This window comes from Liolophura sinensis, chromosome 1, assembly GCF_032854445.1.
Source record: "Liolophura sinensis isolate JHLJ2023 chromosome 1, CUHK_Ljap_v2, whole genome shotgun sequence".
Lineage (NCBI taxonomy): Eukaryota > Metazoa > Mollusca > Polyplacophora > Chitonida > Chitonidae > Liolophura > Liolophura sinensis.
In genome coordinates, this window is record NC_088295.1 from 74207767 (window position 1) to 74225444 (window position 17678).

At 37.6% G+C, this 17678-nt stretch overlaps 1 protein-coding gene across 1 annotated transcript in view; it reads left to right on the forward strand.

Annotated features, from left to right (window-relative positions):
- Window positions 1-7550: 7550 nt before the first annotated feature.
- LOC135474448 (homeobox protein Hox-A3a-like) overlaps window positions 7551-17678 on the forward strand; it is a 29569-nt gene continuing 19441 nt past the window's right edge. Inside the window, 1 exon segment of the mRNA XM_064754179.1 lies at window positions 7551-7676. The gene's annotated coding sequence lies outside the window, so the exon portion shown is untranslated.

Sequence of the window (17678 nt, forward strand, 5' to 3'; positions counted from 1 at the left end):
CCCCTGTAACGGTCAACAATGCTGGACTTACCTGTTCTGTTTACTGGTTGATGTTTTCGGGCAACAGACTGATTGCGTTCCTAGCAGAATAGCGTTGACGATGTGTACGTGTCTAACGCTTCATACAGCTTTGGCGCTTTAACTGTTCACAGCCAAATCTATACTCATTGTGCATGAGCTAATAGCATCACTGGGGAGAGGGATACATAATTCATTTTTAACTACCGTGTGATATATCCAGAAATTGACACGCAATTGCCTTTTTATTTCCAATCTGTTTGAAATCTCGTAAAGAACAGTGGCAGTAAAAGCGGTGCAAATGGTCTCCTCGAGGGGTATACAATCTCCCAGCCAGGCGTTATGGACGCGGGTCATCAAAGCGGGACTGACCATTACACACGTCATTGTTGACCGTATCGAAGCGGACATCTCTTACGACAGTAATGAACCGTAAATATCTGACAAAGCTCTGGTCAACGATACTGTGGACCATTATTGCGGCGCAGGTTGCTGAGATGCCCACAGGCCCAAGCGTTATTTGCGCCAATATTGGAGCACAATACAAATGGGTTAATGTCAGTATTAGGCATTATCCTCACTGAGGCCCACCACCGTTAGGAACCCCTTTACCACACAGACCGATTTTCTTAATCCTCTGTAATTCGTGTTGACATTGAATTTTATTCCCTTCTTAACGATCATTTCGGGTAAAAGAGCGCAGTAATCTATCCTTTTCGCCAAGAGAACTCTCAAAGACTGCTGACATAAGCAATTGCCTTTAACAAGCCAAGGATTAATTGACGTTGGGAACAAAAACAGGATATAATCGCTATCGTTTGGCAACAAACATTCTCTTCCAGTGGGGGAAAACCCCTTTACGATCCAGATTGTATTCCCCCAAGAGATCACCTTTAACTTATTGAGACAAAGCGACTGTCGAACATTCACACGATTTCCGCCTAAGCATGTATATCACATACACAGATGTCTTTAGTGTCGCTAGAAGATTAAAGCCTCATTCTGCAGCTCCCAACCTTTGTTTCAATCACTTATCGTATTTGCACATTTGTCACGGGCAAAAGGATCAGCTTGGTACGGCAATTGGGTGATGTGAACCCGTTTGTATGATTCAGCCTGAGAATTCGGACAACGAATCTGGCACACGGATAGGGAGTAACATTCTTTGATGATAACGTTAGAGTAAACTATGAATTGTGTGTTGATGAAAAACTTACAAGACGTGAACGGTATCTTCAGCATCAAACTGTAATAGATGGTTACTTTTGCATGTCCAATGTATCGGTTTTGATATTTTTCATCCTCAGGGTTGCGAAGGTAGATTTCTGTCATCCTGTTAAATATCGAGATTGATTCTAAGCAAACTTAAGGATCATACACTTAAAAGTTGGTAAAAGTACTTGTAAATTGCCCTAACAACTACAAGCACATAATGCTCTAGTAGTTCAGTGAATGCACGAAATAACCAACATTGTATTGAAAACATAAAATAGTTTTGATCTAAATTACTTCCCACTGTCGGGCTTAATGCAAGCTTTATAAGTAAATACTATTCAAATAGGAATGGACTAACACTTTATTAACTGTACTCTGAATCCACTGAAATTGTTCGCCTTGACCAGAGATATATAGTCTGTTGCAAATACCATGTTTTTCAATTATACTTAGGTCATTGTGCTAGAGGATGTGTAATTTGCTACTGTTTGAGTATTTATATGAACAATTAGAATAAAACCCTCACTGAGGTAAATTGACAAGAACCCGTATTTCAGCGGTTAAAAGTGAGCAATTACCAACCATCACACTGTCGTTGATATCCTGATATTACTCTTGGTGCCGTAGTCTTTTATATTGTATAGGTTTATGTAAAAATAGACATTGAAACGGAAGAAGCCCATGCTACTTCCAAGAAAATCGCCATCGACAGCTAATTAAGAATTTAGTCGTTGCACTGAGGCATGTTTTGTGTCTTTGTCATGTGTTCGAGCAATGACCCAGAGAGCGTATTTGTTTGTATTTCCCACAATTAACAACCATCGTTCGATCGATAGTATCAGATCAGAAGCGTGACGAATCAATGAAATGCCTTTGTAGTTACCAATAAGGTGTGATGCAATCCTTATTTAACGCCAACTGTTGTAAAGTTGTTTTAGAACCCATGCAACGCAGCAATTAAAACCGCTTTACACCAAAGGATTGCCTTGGGAAAAATCTTTGCAAACAGTAGTTCCCATGGAATTCTAACACACGAGGGGAAGTACGTATTAGGTTAATGCAACGCTTTCCAAGGAAATTAATTTACAATCATGCAGTGATGGCATAGTTTCTCAAACATATGCTTTCTGTTCTGATATCGTAAATTGAATGTCGGTAAGCACGATCACTGTATAGGTAGCGCCTGAAGATTAGGTAAGTACTGATATAATGTTATGGTAACATCTTATGAAAATTAAGCATTTCTCTAAATCGTATCTTCGTAATCCAAATACACCGAAGTTGGTAAGACATATAAACAGTGCATTAGTTCACAGTTCTATATTCTTTTATGCTTCCATTCTATTTGATAAAAATGTTCACTGAGGGTATTAGGTAGAAAAGAGGACTGGACATTTCTAATGTGTAACGATTGCATTTATCGACAAGTAACAAATATGTCTGAAACTGATTCTCCATCTCCAAGAAGTCACACATTAAAGACTTTTTGTTTAATTTTTGTTGACTGGCTTGTATATGCCTGAGTGGTTGTGGGCTTCCCGTTAGATTAACGAGTATTAAAAATTTTATTGAATTTGTATGTATTAAGTTTGAGAGTAAATACTTCTATTCATACTGACTCCATGCTGTAAATTTTTTTTTCATAGGACAGATAAATGCAGTAGGAAAAATATGTGAGATGTGCCTTAGGCTGACCAACCCTGGCCATTTTACTCGTTGGCATTTTGTGAGTTCAAAATACAGTTTTATGAATATTTTTAAAAATATTGGAATTATTATAAACTGCACAAATGTGTATTTCATAATTCTATGCTATATGTCCACAAGTCTCTATCAGCGTTAATCTGGATAATAAACATAATTTATAAAGGACCCATGTCGGTAAACACGTGCAACTACGTTTATATAATCAAATTTGTTTGACTATAGATGTACCTATTTCATAAAACACCATTCCTTATGTGTATTCTGATAAACCTGTAATATTTCAGGATGTTTTTGATACAACAGTTCCACTTCCGGAGACTGGTACATTTGACTGGACATACCATGTCACCTGAAGCGGAACGAGGGAGGGGCTTTGTGGCCCCGAAATGTGGGTTTGTAAAACTGAGGGTCTATCGGAGTGGGCTAAGGCATATCATCGGATAATAGCATTGCACCAGACGTCCCCATTTGAGTTAAATCAAAATACAGTAAAAATCATACTATTTCTCGGTAGTGAATTATTTCTGCTGATTTTGTACAACATTTTGATAGTGTTTATGTAGTTTAAAGAACAAGTGGAGAGTATTCAGTCGTGTATGGCATCTTTGACTAAATTTTACGGCCTCAAAACACAAATTAAGTAGACAATGCTATTTTCTAATTCTGTTGAAAACATTTTAAAGTCATTCCGTTACAAGTGAATTGGTGTGTTTAATTCTGACAAAATTAAGTTCAAAAGTACAACTTCATTACCAGCATAAATTGTTAAGATTTCGCTTCGGTAAACTTGACCATATACAACACACGTATTAACACGTGCTTTAAACTGATATTTCAAGATCAAAAGAACAAGCGAAATTTGTTATTTGTCAGTTAATTCCGTGAACACGGAACTTATTTTACTTGGTGAAAGCAGCACTATGCCAAAGGGACATATTAGCAGACAAGCTAGTTGGAATTAAATTAAACGTCTAGACACAGCTTTCTGAATAATTTACTTACACTCATTCCTCTATTAAAACAAATCCTCCAAAAACACAAGTTATTACGCTAAATTGCACATTCAAATACTTTTCATTAATTGTCTCCTATGAAATGGTTGGCGCAGACGGATGCCGACCTGTGGAGACTTTTTGAGGATTATAACCCGACTATCTGGCGCAGTTGATTGAAATTAAATCTACATAGAAAGTTGTAAAGATTTCATGCGATTTTCTTCAAAACAAATGTAACGCGCAATCACAAAAGCAGCTAATTAAATTTCTTTTAAACCAAAAACACTTTATTTCACAAAGTTCGTTACAGCTTACACAGACTCTGGTCAGAATCCATTTGTCTATATTATCCTGTGTCTAACAGGGCTCGATTTTGAAAGCTTTGGTGATTCTGCCAGGATTTAAAATCAGCTAGATTCTTATTTGCTGCCTTTTCGGTTACGTCCAATTACAATATAAAAACACTTCAGATTCATCAAAGTGGCAGTCGGGGATATAGACAAATCTGCAGGGCGTCGCTTTCCTTCCGAATTTACTAAAATGCGCCTTAGTTAAATACAAGTGTTTCGTTTGCATGAAGAAGAGAGTCAATTTACAAACCCTGTAATTTTATTGAATTTTTTCGATATCCAAACAGGACCGTTGGTAGAAATATTCATTAAGATGGGGATTTTGAAATTGATTGATGGTATAATTGCGGGTGAGGTTTCACTCAACCTTTAATGCTTTACTTCAACATTTGTTTTTGTAGCCCAGCTACAAGGACTTCGCCAGATCCAAGTCAGTGTGCTTTTGATAACCAAAGTGGTATGTAAGGACTGAACGCAGTTCTGATGGCTTATAGTATAGGGAAGGAAAAGGTCCAACCCCTATGAAGCTAAGTCCCACTGGGGTTTTCGAAATGGGGAATAGGGGTATGCGCAGCGGGAGTCTCCAAAGCTGGCAAGGCGATGGAGCTTGATGCTGCAGTAAGATAAATGACTATCGGTGTTAACTTTGACATTTGCTTTAATGCCGACTGTTGTACTGCTGTAATTAGACTTCTGACCAGCCCAGATTTCAGCAGACTCCTCCGTGAGGCTTATCGGCACAGTCAGATCAGAGTAGATTCTTCCCTCCTCCAATCAGATGTCCGCCAGAGAAAGTGATACCACGACGCGAACGTGTGTGTTTGTGCAGAGTTAATATGTTTGTTCTAGACTAAGCCCATTAAGACAGGCGCTTCCAAGGAGTCTCTCGGATCAGACCGCGTTTCCGGAAGCGGAGTATCCTACCGAAGATGCTGCTACTACAAAGCCACATCACCAGTTGGATAAACAATTCGGCGATAGAACAAGCCGCTTATAACAAAACTAATTCGACCTTATCCCAAATCTTGTTTCGTTGGCATACGTTGCTTGCACTCGACATGTCCGTGCATTGATAAATCTGTTATGGATACCTCGCGGAGAAAAACTGGGGAAAACATGATCTAGGAGATGAAAGCGACTACGAAAGTTTGCTTCTTTAAGTTACCACAAATTTTTGTTATTCCCAATATTCCACAGCTGAGTCCAAAATGACGACTACAGGCGGCAACATCGAGCATGGAGCAAACGCAACTATATCACTCTCTAGTTTAAAGAACTTACAACAGATAAATGCCATTATTTTACCCACCTGTTTTCCCTAGACTACACATGCTAATAAATCAAGTGAAACGCTACACTGGCATGCTCTTTCGTCTGTCGGATAAACACACCGTAAAACAGCACAGAGGGTGGCTGGGTATTAGCTGTCGCGATGTAGTCTGAGTATTTCTGACATTTATTACGTCGAAAAGTCATCATATAGACCTGTACAAATATGTTGTGACGTTCCGTCGTCGACGTCAGCAACTTTCAGCAGCGACAATAACATGCACTTCGTCTAACATATTAGCGTATAATTTACAGTACCATGTCACTGCACACATATATTAGTGCAAATTTTGCGACGTCAGAAATGTATATACAGTCCATATGTGAGGTGAAGTATATGCAAAAAGCAACAACGAAAACATACGTAACTTTATGTGTTCAAAACCCATGAAACTCTAATTGTCACTGTCACACCATGAACGCTGGCTTTAGCATTTAAATCTTTTGAAAACAAAATTATTTGTAAATACGTGGAAACACAAAAACTTCATTTTGACTCAACACTTCATCGTTTTCTATCTACACTGCTGATGACGGCATAATAAAATGATGAAATATTGAGCCGAAATGAAGCTTTCACTATTGTGAGTAACACTACTCGTATATTTCGTGGAAATCTGTTTCTACATCTTCTATATTTTTATCCTTAGTATGCCAGTAATGATGACGACATCCGTCTCAAAAACACACAACTGTTTCCATCCTTTTGTAACCTGAATAAAAGTTAATTTTATGTGTTTGATTAAAACCCTTTTACTTTCATTTCGACAACATTTGTATTACATAACTCAAGCAATTCTTCATGGGAGGCGAGAAATTAACAGCCTTGTATTAGATACAAATTAGAAAACCATTCAGTCAATCACGCCAATTCTAATTAAAGGAACACTAAATCGCAGCCCTGATTGGAGGAGGAGCGCACATGATAAATTTACCTTCACTTAAAATACGTCATCAACACTGATCATTCTCTAAGTTATGTAACATTTGACTGGTTGTCTTAAAACCGGATTGAAGCTAGACATGTGTATACCCGGTAACGACAAATGTACATGTTCACATATTATTCAAATTACAACTCACCTATTTACAAAAATTAACAATTAAAATTAAAGTAGGAAAAAATATTTTATATTATTACTATTTTTGTTGCCAAAATTTATTTTGTCTATCATCTAGATCAGTTATTAATATGTTGTCTTTTTATCTTTTTTCAAGGCGAACTCATTTTGTAGGCCTATAATTTTATCAAAAAATTTATTCCAATTTTATGTGCTGTATTTCATTTTAATTATAACAATTAAACAGATATAAGGAATAGGGTTAATTCAGCGTAACCTAAGTCCCTAAGTAAACTTCTTGTGTAACAATTTCCTTCGTAGGGAGTGCACGGCAAGACGGAGAGGGTTGGAGTTTGGATAATGATTGACAGGAACTTGGGAAACTGACATCACCTTTGAAGCCCTCAGAGAGTTTCCCTGACGAATGTCGACATGTAATGGGCATTTCTGTAGGCATATCGGTTACTTGTGGGAGGTAGGTAAACTACAGTTAAACCAACCGGCTGAAAATGACAAAGTGCGGCATCTGCTCGGCTTTTTAGAAGTTAGTCCTGAAAGTATGGAAAATACAGCTTGTAAAGCTCCGAAAAAATAAGAAGCATTTAGAGACTGCTTTACCTACGTAACTGCAAATTGCTGCTAATCACAGTCTATTCTTCCTCAGTTGTCGCCACAAGTCTTGTAAATTGCGAGTGCTGCGAACTTGCCACCTGCCTTTGTTTTCCGTTTAGTTCAAATTCCTCCGGATATAAAGGCTTTCTGTCTGTTGGTAGCTGATACATTTTGTACCCATTCTGATCCAGGAGCCCTGCAAGACCGTGCTCGTATACAAACCCTCTGTTGATTCGGCCAGTACTGAGGCGCTCTCTTGGAGGATAAGTCACGTGACGCCGCCTACCAGCCAAACGGTGCCAGTGACAAGCAGTATTTTATAGTAAATCCATTTTTATGGGTGAAGAACACTGGATGTCACGGCTGACAATTTGTCTCCCATTAAAAAGGTAATATATTTTCTATAATCGTTTATCTTTCGGGTTGGGGTAGAGTCGACGAATAGCCTAGAGTAATAGCCCACTTGAGGTGTTGGAATGGCTGGTATACGCTCTACGGTGGATAGAGCGTTATGTTTTCCCGGCGGACATTGCTTCGCTCCCTCAACTCCTGGCTGTAAACTTCAGCTTTACCCTCACATATTTCCCCGTGCTGTAGCACCTCTTAGTGTCTCTGTCCTGATTACACGCCATTATCTATGGTTTATATGGCCTGTTGTGATGCTGTTGCCGAGTTTTTATCTCAGTGATGTTTTATCGATAAAACTCATCTGTCACATCTGGTGATGGTAGTGGGTGGCATAACTGCATGTCGTCCTATTAAAGACCTGTTTACAGTTATTCGAAATATTTCTGTTGTCACGTTTCTCAAGGTAAAAATGTCAAAATGTCTGGAGTATTGCATTCCAGGTAGAATTAGTTGGCTAGGTGTAGTTTAAGATTCCTATATTAATGTAAATGTAGCTGGGGTTATCACTTTATTCCTCTGTGTATTTGCATGATGGGAACTTCCTTTGATCTTAGTAAGCTTAGGCCACACGCACTGCCATATTATTATGATAGCATACTCATATTGCCAATATCAGAATTTTTTCCCACAATTTGCCACGAAAAATTAAACGTAAATTTTAAAGAGATCTTTTGGAAAGTCCAGTATGTTGATCTTATTTTTAGATTTACTGAATTTTTATAATTTTAAAGGACCAATTACTTTAAGCAGTTTACGAAGTTTTATTCAGCACGGAAGGATACAAATTCCTGAAATAAAAAGGAAAAGCCAATCCCTGGCGTTTCTTCAGTTTTTGAGTGGAAACCTAAGTGTACACTTTATGTATTGAGAAATAAATCAACACTTTTGTTCTAAAATTATATATTTTATATACAGAGTTTACAATAGCCAGCCGCTGCCTTATGCCTAGGCATTGTTTCTGTTTATTTTAATAAATTTTAAAATTGTTCACTTGATTAAAAAATACAGCAGGACTTCCAGCGTCTTTCTTGAACGAATGTGATCAATTTTAAATGGTTCCATTTCACAGCAGAGAAAATAAAACATAATTTTATAAATAAAAAACCCTGCTCTTGTCGAGCAATTTATTTTCTGGCTACCAGACATCGTTTTATATTAAATTTTTTAAATCTCCATTTTCATTGCATCCACCGAATTCAGCATCTTATTATAAATCCTCCAAATAACTAGGGCGTCAATAAACTGAGCATTATGGCCGTTATCAGTAATATTTATTTTCTTAAGTATTTTTCTGTCGCCCTTTAAATCATATAGTATCACATTCTTTAATTACGTTGAATCCATGAAATAATTCCTAGCCATTTTTAGAAGGTTTTATTTAGAAATGTCTGTCTCCTTTTGTTTGATTATGGACTTTGCAATTTTCACACAGGAAGTTGTACCTCTTACCTCTGTTTATTCGAAGTATTGCTGATGTGTTGTTGTGGTATTAAGATATAATGATTCATCCATTTATTCCCTACCCTTTGACATACTTCTAAAATATGACAATAATACATTCACCTGCTTCATTTCTAGATCGGCTCTAAATGTCGTTACCTCTTATCGACGTTTTTGTCATTTTGTCTCCATATGTGCTCGTCATTCATCGTGTCACTAGCCTTTTATCTTTTTTTAAAGGAACTTTATCATCGGCACTGTTGTGTTAGATAATCTTTTATATAGCAGATCGTATCTATTAACATGTTGTCGTAAAACTGTGGTTGTAAAACGCTCCACGTGCCAAGCGACTTTTTGAGTAAACTAACGAGTGTGTATTGAACCGGTGTGAGAATGGGTCGTAAAACAGTAAGTGGACCAAACGCCATGGTGCCACAAGTCATACATCATCGCTGTGTCAATTTGATGTGTAAATCTACTCCCTAATGATTGTGAATGAAGTCCCTCAGTAGGTTAGTGGAGCAGACAGTGTTGTTGTCGTATATTATCGTCAAATACATGTATGGTTCGTTCAGTGTGTGGCATGTGTGTGATGTATGATGGCTGCTCCCCAGTCATTAGCTATTGTCTACACGGACGTGTAAGGCCACTACTCTCATAGACACATCACTCCATCATCTAACACCGGCGAAATTTAGATCTTATCCTTTTACCCAATAATCCTTAATAAAAAATATATATCAAATTCATTTTGACTGGCTGTCAGATTTATATTTCAATATAGAAATATTCATTTCTGTACATTGCTAGTTATCCTAAAAAGAATACTTTGGGGTGTATTTGTAAGTTTTGTATCATTGTTAATTTCTTCACATTTCTTTCTCTTTAGCCATTATACCATTTTTCAGAAAATGGAAATAAGTTTTTAAATTATTGTCGCCTAACCTCTGTTCATGACAAATGCTGAGTTTATATACTGACGGTTATATTTGGCAGCAAGGTTAACTCGTTCCGATAGCAATCTTGGTCACTGTCAGCACGTGGCATCCTATCTTTTCTCAGAATCCAGGCTGACTTTTGAAGCACCTGTGTACGGCTATCAGATTCACAGTGAAAATAAGCTTAATTTATAATGAGTGCGCTTGCCACGAAGTCCAGAGCACTTTTTTCTCTCTGTGGAGTTTCCATTCTCTCTCTCCATTTTCTTTTAGACTTAGTCCTCCAACTTCATTTATTTCGCAGTGCCTAAACAATTCAGCATTGCCTATTAATGCTGGTCAGTGGCGATGCTGAACATGGCCTATTCAGAGTGGGCAATGTATTAAGTGATTGGACACAAGGTTAATCTTGACTTGATATAAGGGCGAGAAGAAGCAAAGCCTAGAGACTTACAGCTAATCCGCCAATTGTACATCGAGCCCCGAGTAATATTGTCCACAGCCTAGGCTAATGTTGTCTCCATCACGGCTCGCAATGTTTTGTGGCGATCCCCAGAAAACCGCTCGGAGTTGGAGCCACCTATCATCAAAGCCTTCAACATCCCCCTTGTATCCATAAGCTTTAGCTCAGGCTGAATTAGCTTCGGTCACCAGTCTCTACCTGACCGTGAATTGATAAACCACTAGAGGGTCTCCATTTAATCCAAAACAATGTCAGGATTAATAACGCCAAGTTCGCCACTGTGATGCATATACAGAAGAGAGTACTTGAACCCGTGGTTTATATGATCAGCAGTAAAGTAGATAAACACTTACCTTCTCGGCAAGGGAAGGTCAACGTTCCTCGCCTTACACGTATCACTTTTGACATGTTTCCCCCCGTGTGTCCCTGTCGCTGTTTTTCCTATGTTATTCCATTGACTTTCTCACCCTATTTTCACACGTGTCCGCTTGGCTCACCGGCCTGTCGAACTGCCCAAGGCAATGTTTAAAGTGTACCCTTTTGAAAGACGTGGCAAGCCGCTACAATCGCTCAAACATTGTTACACCTTACTGACTTTTCCAACCCTCGAAATCCTTTGTTCCTTTATAACAACAGTTTGAATAGCCGATATCATTTAGGGTCATTTATGATCATTAACCGTTCAACGCCATTTTTCTTCCTATTCACTCCCTTCCATATTCATCATTCCCAGGCTGGCCACTGTGCAATTTCCATTAATTTCCTACTGAAGCAGTATTTGTCTGGGCATGAAACTCTCTACATTCGAACTCGCCCAAAAATATGCTAAATCACTGAGCTATCTTTCACATTAGGCAGGGGTAGAGTCGAGTGAGAAAAAAACATCACAATACATAGTGCTAAACGTGTCTTTGCATTCACATTGTGAACCTTACCATTTTTATCTCTAACTCTTGATTTAGCTTTGATAACTTGGGTTCAAAATATTCTTTCTGTGTTGTATGAAAATTGCAGTTTGGTGTGAGACAGGGATGCCAGCTAAAACGCCGCTGGTTTAAACAAAATATTTTCCATGTTAATTTGGCACAAACCTCATTTCATGTGCTGAAAGTAAATTTAAAAATGTCTTTCGAAAATCTCTCTCAGGTGTAAGTAATACGAAACAGAAAATCAGAAAATATTGTTTAGGAAAGTAAATAACAGCTTGAACGGTCTAGACCGGATCTGTTTTCTTCTGGTTCACCCATTGATGAAGTGTTCATCTTAAGCTATGGCTAACGTTCGCCGATCTGAGACCAGCACTGAACTTTCCCTGCCGGCTTCTTGTGGGGCCTTGGTGACAGTTTTACACAGTTTATATGGCCCCGCGGTTCCGCCAAGGTTCCAGTGTTAACTTCTGTATACGAGGCCCACGAGGTCGACTCGGATAATGTAAACACAATTTAGAGTGGCTAAACGAATACTTCTTCAGTTATTGTATTAAGTTTTTTTATGTCAATGTCTAGGATAAATTCAATCTTATTAAATAGAAAGCCATGTAACTACACGGGCCATGCTACTTTATAAGGAGTGGTTCTTTTAACCATCTGATGGGTGACAAGATCGGATACACGCATTAAGTATTCTCTTCGCGTAAAAATTTCCTACAAAATCTTGGCTTTATACTGCTGTCACTGATCGCTTCGTTTGATCTTGCCGGTGTTCACACCTTTGATAATAGCCTTGTGGCCTCATTCAGTGGTGGGGGATTCTTGAGAGAGCAGGCGGCATAACAGCCAGGCCGGTCTCCGTCTGGGGATGTCCACACACAAGCTAGGCTGTGAATTGCCAGCCATACAAGTCACTCTCCCTTCCCTACTATTACCCCAAAAGACCATGAAACGATGTGTGAAAATCCAATCATGATGAGATTCATGTCCCAGTGAGTTTTCATATCGGCATGTTTTCACATGTAAATCTGTACCACAGGTTAATTTCCAAGAGATGGTTAACCAAGCGCTACACAAACGTCCATGGCATTCCTTTCTGTCTGAGTGTGGTAGAACAGAAAAACCCAACGAGAAAAGAAGCGTAGACATTTTAATAGCACACCCTCGATTTGATGTGCATAATTAAAAATGGTAGGTTACAGAGTATGTGTAGAAACTTACACAGTAAAGCGAGTCTAGAAATAAGATTTAATATATTTATGCATTTAAAAACAGTATACAGCTAGTTGTGCGTATGTTAGAGTAGCATTTTTTGACAACCACTACAGCTTTTACTTTTCACAAGTAAATCTATCGGGAACTTTAGCTCGGCGTAAAAATATATTTTGGGCACTTTAAGCATGAAAAACAACCACGTTTAAAAAATGCCCCCATAAACTAACAATGGTATGATAAAAATTAAAGCGGATTATAGACGAGGCTATAGACAACAAGCCGTTTGCAAACATTTAAATGCAAATCTATAACATGGTTATAACATTTACCATACCTTTTCTCTTAGTAATATAAAAAAAATATCATATTTGGGACATAATCAAAAAGACATTTCATTCTTCTTTAACAAATTAATAACGAGATTAGTTTAACACCAAAATAAATAAATAAATATATTTTAAAGAATGAAAATAAATGCTTTTGTCCATAACATGTTGTAAAATTCAGAGACAGGAGTACACAAAATCAACAAAAATTATTGTGAGGCGCGTTGATGCCAATGAAGCCCTATATCATAGGGTAATTCATCAGAGATCTGTGTGCAGACTAGTATTTTAAGAGTATTGTGGTGCACTTAAAATACTTCAGCTTCAACTGTTTACAATACACATTTTATATCCGTGTCAGTTTCTGTTTAGAGTATTTGTCCCAACTCACTAAGTAGCAGACATTGAGTATGTCTAGACTATCACAGATATATCCACGCTGACATATCTTAGATTACACGCTGCACACGTGTACAATGTATGTTACAATAAAATACCAACTCACAAAACCTGAGTGTCCAAGCAATCAGATTAATAACCGACAGGTGTATGGCACCTACAGTGTTTCTTTAGCCAAGATATTTAATTAAAAAACAGCATTGAAAGTGATGTTTTTCTTGACTAAAGAAAGAATTAGAGTGCCAAAAATGTTCGCGAAGACATATACGCGTACAACAGTAAAATATGATGCACAGACAAAAAGCACAGACAAAATTAGGTCCTAAACGAAGAGGCTTATTATGTGTCTCCAGTTATTAGTTATCCCGTTTTTATCTGCATGGGGTGAGATAATATAACAGCAAGTAGACAATATGTACTAGAAGTGTTACCCGGAGTACATTGGTGCTCTATGCCTTGATGAAGCAATAAACACAGCACATAAATCATATAAGAAACCATATACACTTACAGCAGCTAAACGAGTCGAGGTGAAAAGGTCATACCTAATGGATACCCGACAACTGCCACACACAGCATCTCAAACTTTAAGAAAACAACCCACATATTATTGTTTTCGCTGCTAGACACATATAGTTACCACTGGACAAACCTGACTTTACAGGAGAGACAGTCAGAACATGCTTACGCCTGGACAGGAATTTTAAAACAAGCAATCTTAGATGTACACCTCTTAAAAATATTTTTTGGATATATTTTGTATTTTTAAAATGTTTCTTTTATTTCATAAACACTTCAGTTTATTTCAAAAATTTCCTCAAAATATCGGCCGAAAATATTTTAGAAAATATTCATGTCATAAAGAAATCAAGACAAGCAATAAATTTGGCATATTTTATAGATTATTCGAGACTAATAGAGCAATCATTGGTCAGAATTATCTTAGAGATTAAAATCATTTCACGTCGAATATCTAGTTACAAGTAAACAAAATTAATTTATCCCACTGCAACACTAAAAATATTATCCTGCACAAAATACACAGTATTCTGTTGGTCTGTTCAGCTGAACAAACTGGGTATTAAGTCACGCCCATTTCTACCGGTAATAATTACGCTTTTTTTTTAAAGAGTGGATATTGGTCATTATAAAAAGTCAGATGAATCTACTGATAAAGTCAGCTTATTAACCTTTATATCCCATGTACTGCGTGACAACGACAACTGTGTCTAGAGCTCCCTTTGTTAACGTTTAAAAACACTGGTAACTTTCATGACATTTGGACCCTTAACAAGATTAATAAAAATAAATTAATTAAAAATGGTATATACTTTTTCATAGTTCGGCATACCTAGTCACTGATGAACGACCATTGATGAATTTTAAGACATGTAGCAATGCTGCCTGAATGTCATTACACGTTATATAATGTCGGGTTGAGGATTGTTCCACATTTTAACGAATGTTCTATCTCACATATTTTAACTGTATTCTGTTTAACAGAGGGCAATAAGTTACTAGTAAACAGAGTAAAAAAATGCATACTAATACAAGCACTGATACCAACTTGATATTTACAGACGACATGTATAACTGGACTGTTGCACGTAATAATTACCCAAAATACTACTGCATATTCATCATTCGCAATCATGCCATAGCTAAACTGTGTTTTTATTTATTAGTTTTCTTCATCAATACTAACTTTGTATAAAAGCTTAACTGGAAAAATGTATTGCTTTTGCACTATCAGGCGCGAAAGAAAATCGAAATTTATGGTAGAAATTCACTAAACTTGTAATATAACAAATATATTATTTTTAAGAGCTAATAGCATTTCCAATAACAATTCTTGATAAAAGCGCTGGGAATTATTTAAGTTCAAAAAATCCCAGTAAATTAATGTACACGATTTCAAAAGTTTAAGTAGTAAGAACATATACACTGAAAAGTCTCAAAATATATATAGCTGGCATAGTTTTATATGTCTAACTACTATCTTATTTATTACGAGCATTAAATTAATCTAACCTGCTATGTGCTATTAGAACAAAAGTTGTCATCAATACTGTCCTAAGAATACTGGCTGCCTCTTTGGGGGAAAGGGAAAACTAAGCTTGGAGGGGAAGGCCGTGGGGAACATTTTAAGGATTATCATTAACTTTAATAATGCACAAAAACAAAATACTCAATCCTAAGGGTGCTTGAAAATTCTCATCTCCTGCCTGAATTCCCAACTGGCTCGACACGTCCGCCATTTTACTTCGAGAGTCTCCATCGACGCCATAACTTGTTAGTGACCTGTAAACGAAGAAAACCGGATTAGTTAATTATTAAACATTTCACCACTCGTGTGGTCAAGTCTCGTTGTGCCATCGATTTATTTACCGGTGTCTTATTAAATCCCTAACGGAGAGGAGCGGAAGGTGGATCAGGCAGAAGGATACGCGGATGCGATCGTCTTAGTTGTATCAGAGAGATAGAAGCGTCTTCATTTCTGTGGTTCTGCAATATTAGAGTATGACGTAATTGAAACAGATAGCAGTTTAACCCCTTTTGTCTTTTAAGTGTCACGAAGATTAATTTATTACCGGTACTTTGTGTGAGACCGACGGAGAGAGTTAGGCCTACCAAAAACTCCAGGCCAGTAGCCCGTCGCACAACGGGGGAAAATGTACGGGTGGCGCCACCTAGTGAGAATCAGAACGAATAAACGAGTACAGCGTATCGTGCGATGGGTATCCTGTCTTCTTTATTGGTCAGGGATCGCGGCGTGACTTTATTAATGCTTATGGCGCCTTTGTTGTACGTATGGGCTACAAAAACCTGTTAAACACTGCCCCAAAAAACAAAACATTTAACACACGTTCAAGTAGCGTTGGATGATATGTAGTCAACAGACGCTCCCAAACTCTGACAAATTTTCTTTGAGGTTTACTTCCAACAAAAAGGATATCAATTAAAAAGTCCATTGCTATGAATTCGGACAGCAAGAAATTTTTTGAATGAAACTAATTGGGGGGGAGAGGGGAGGCAGACATTTAAAGATATGTATTTTTCTAGTTTTTAACCTTAACAATGTGACGTCTGTTCCAAACTGTGTAACAGGGCCATGATGAGTTTCACTTTTCTGATCTGAATATTGCTTAACACAGTTCACTAAATAATAGTCTAAGCGACTAATTCGTGTAATTTATGAGAGCCTGCAGACATCTGGATATAACGCCCATTGAACATTTCAGTGTCCACAAGAAAGATTGAGTATTATTTCTTGATTAGATAGCATTGAGTCTAATGACTCATCAATTGAGCAAAATAGCAGAATATACGAGTGTAGAAAGAAAACGCTGCAAGTATTACTACAAAACTACTGTGGCAAAAATAAAATATTCGTAGCCTGTGTACGCGTTTTTTTTTCTGAATGGCTTGGACTCAGGATTCGGCAATAAATTTCCACAGTGATGCGAAATAAATCTCTGGAAATTGTAGACGAAGAATATACAGCCTTTTAACTATCTCGACGAAAGCCAGGAGAGCGGCGTGGATGATTAAATGTCTAGGTCACAGCATCGTCATTCTTCACTGCTGTTGTTTACCCTGGTACTACCCGTTAGCTCGCCGATACGACAGTTTGGTCGTCAGGGTTTGCGCCCCCTTGTCCACAGAAAGCACATACCATCCCACCGCTTTACCTCTGGTTCTCCACAAACAGCGTTTGCTTTTCTCTTACAGATGTCGGAAACATGCAGAGAGATGATAGGTATATGTGCAGACACATGATACCATTTTATGCTTAATTTTCCTTTTTAAAAATTGTATATATTTATTCATATACATGTACATGTATTTAGAGTAATTCATGCATGCATGGATTTTAAAGTACGTTCATATAACCTGATTTCTTAGCTGACGAGTAAATACGATATGCAAATAAAATATGCCAATCCCTGTAACATTTATATCTGCCAATCTTTTTGATTTGCTTTCGTAACCTCTGATCCTTTGTTTGACCTTTCCCCTCACCTAATTTGGACACGCAACCCGATTAATCGAGAGCGAGAGCTTTTTTTCGTCTAGATTAGCGCTGTAAAAAGCAATCACTAAAGCTCCTCCTGTAAGGGTATAGACACCCTGCTAATTATTTTCAAATTCATTTATCATAGCAGGCTGTATATTTTCATAAGTGACAACTAGGGGCCAAACTAATTGCCCTTTACCAAAATTGCTCTAGTATTCCTACGCTTTTTTCACCACATGAATCGGAATGTCCTGG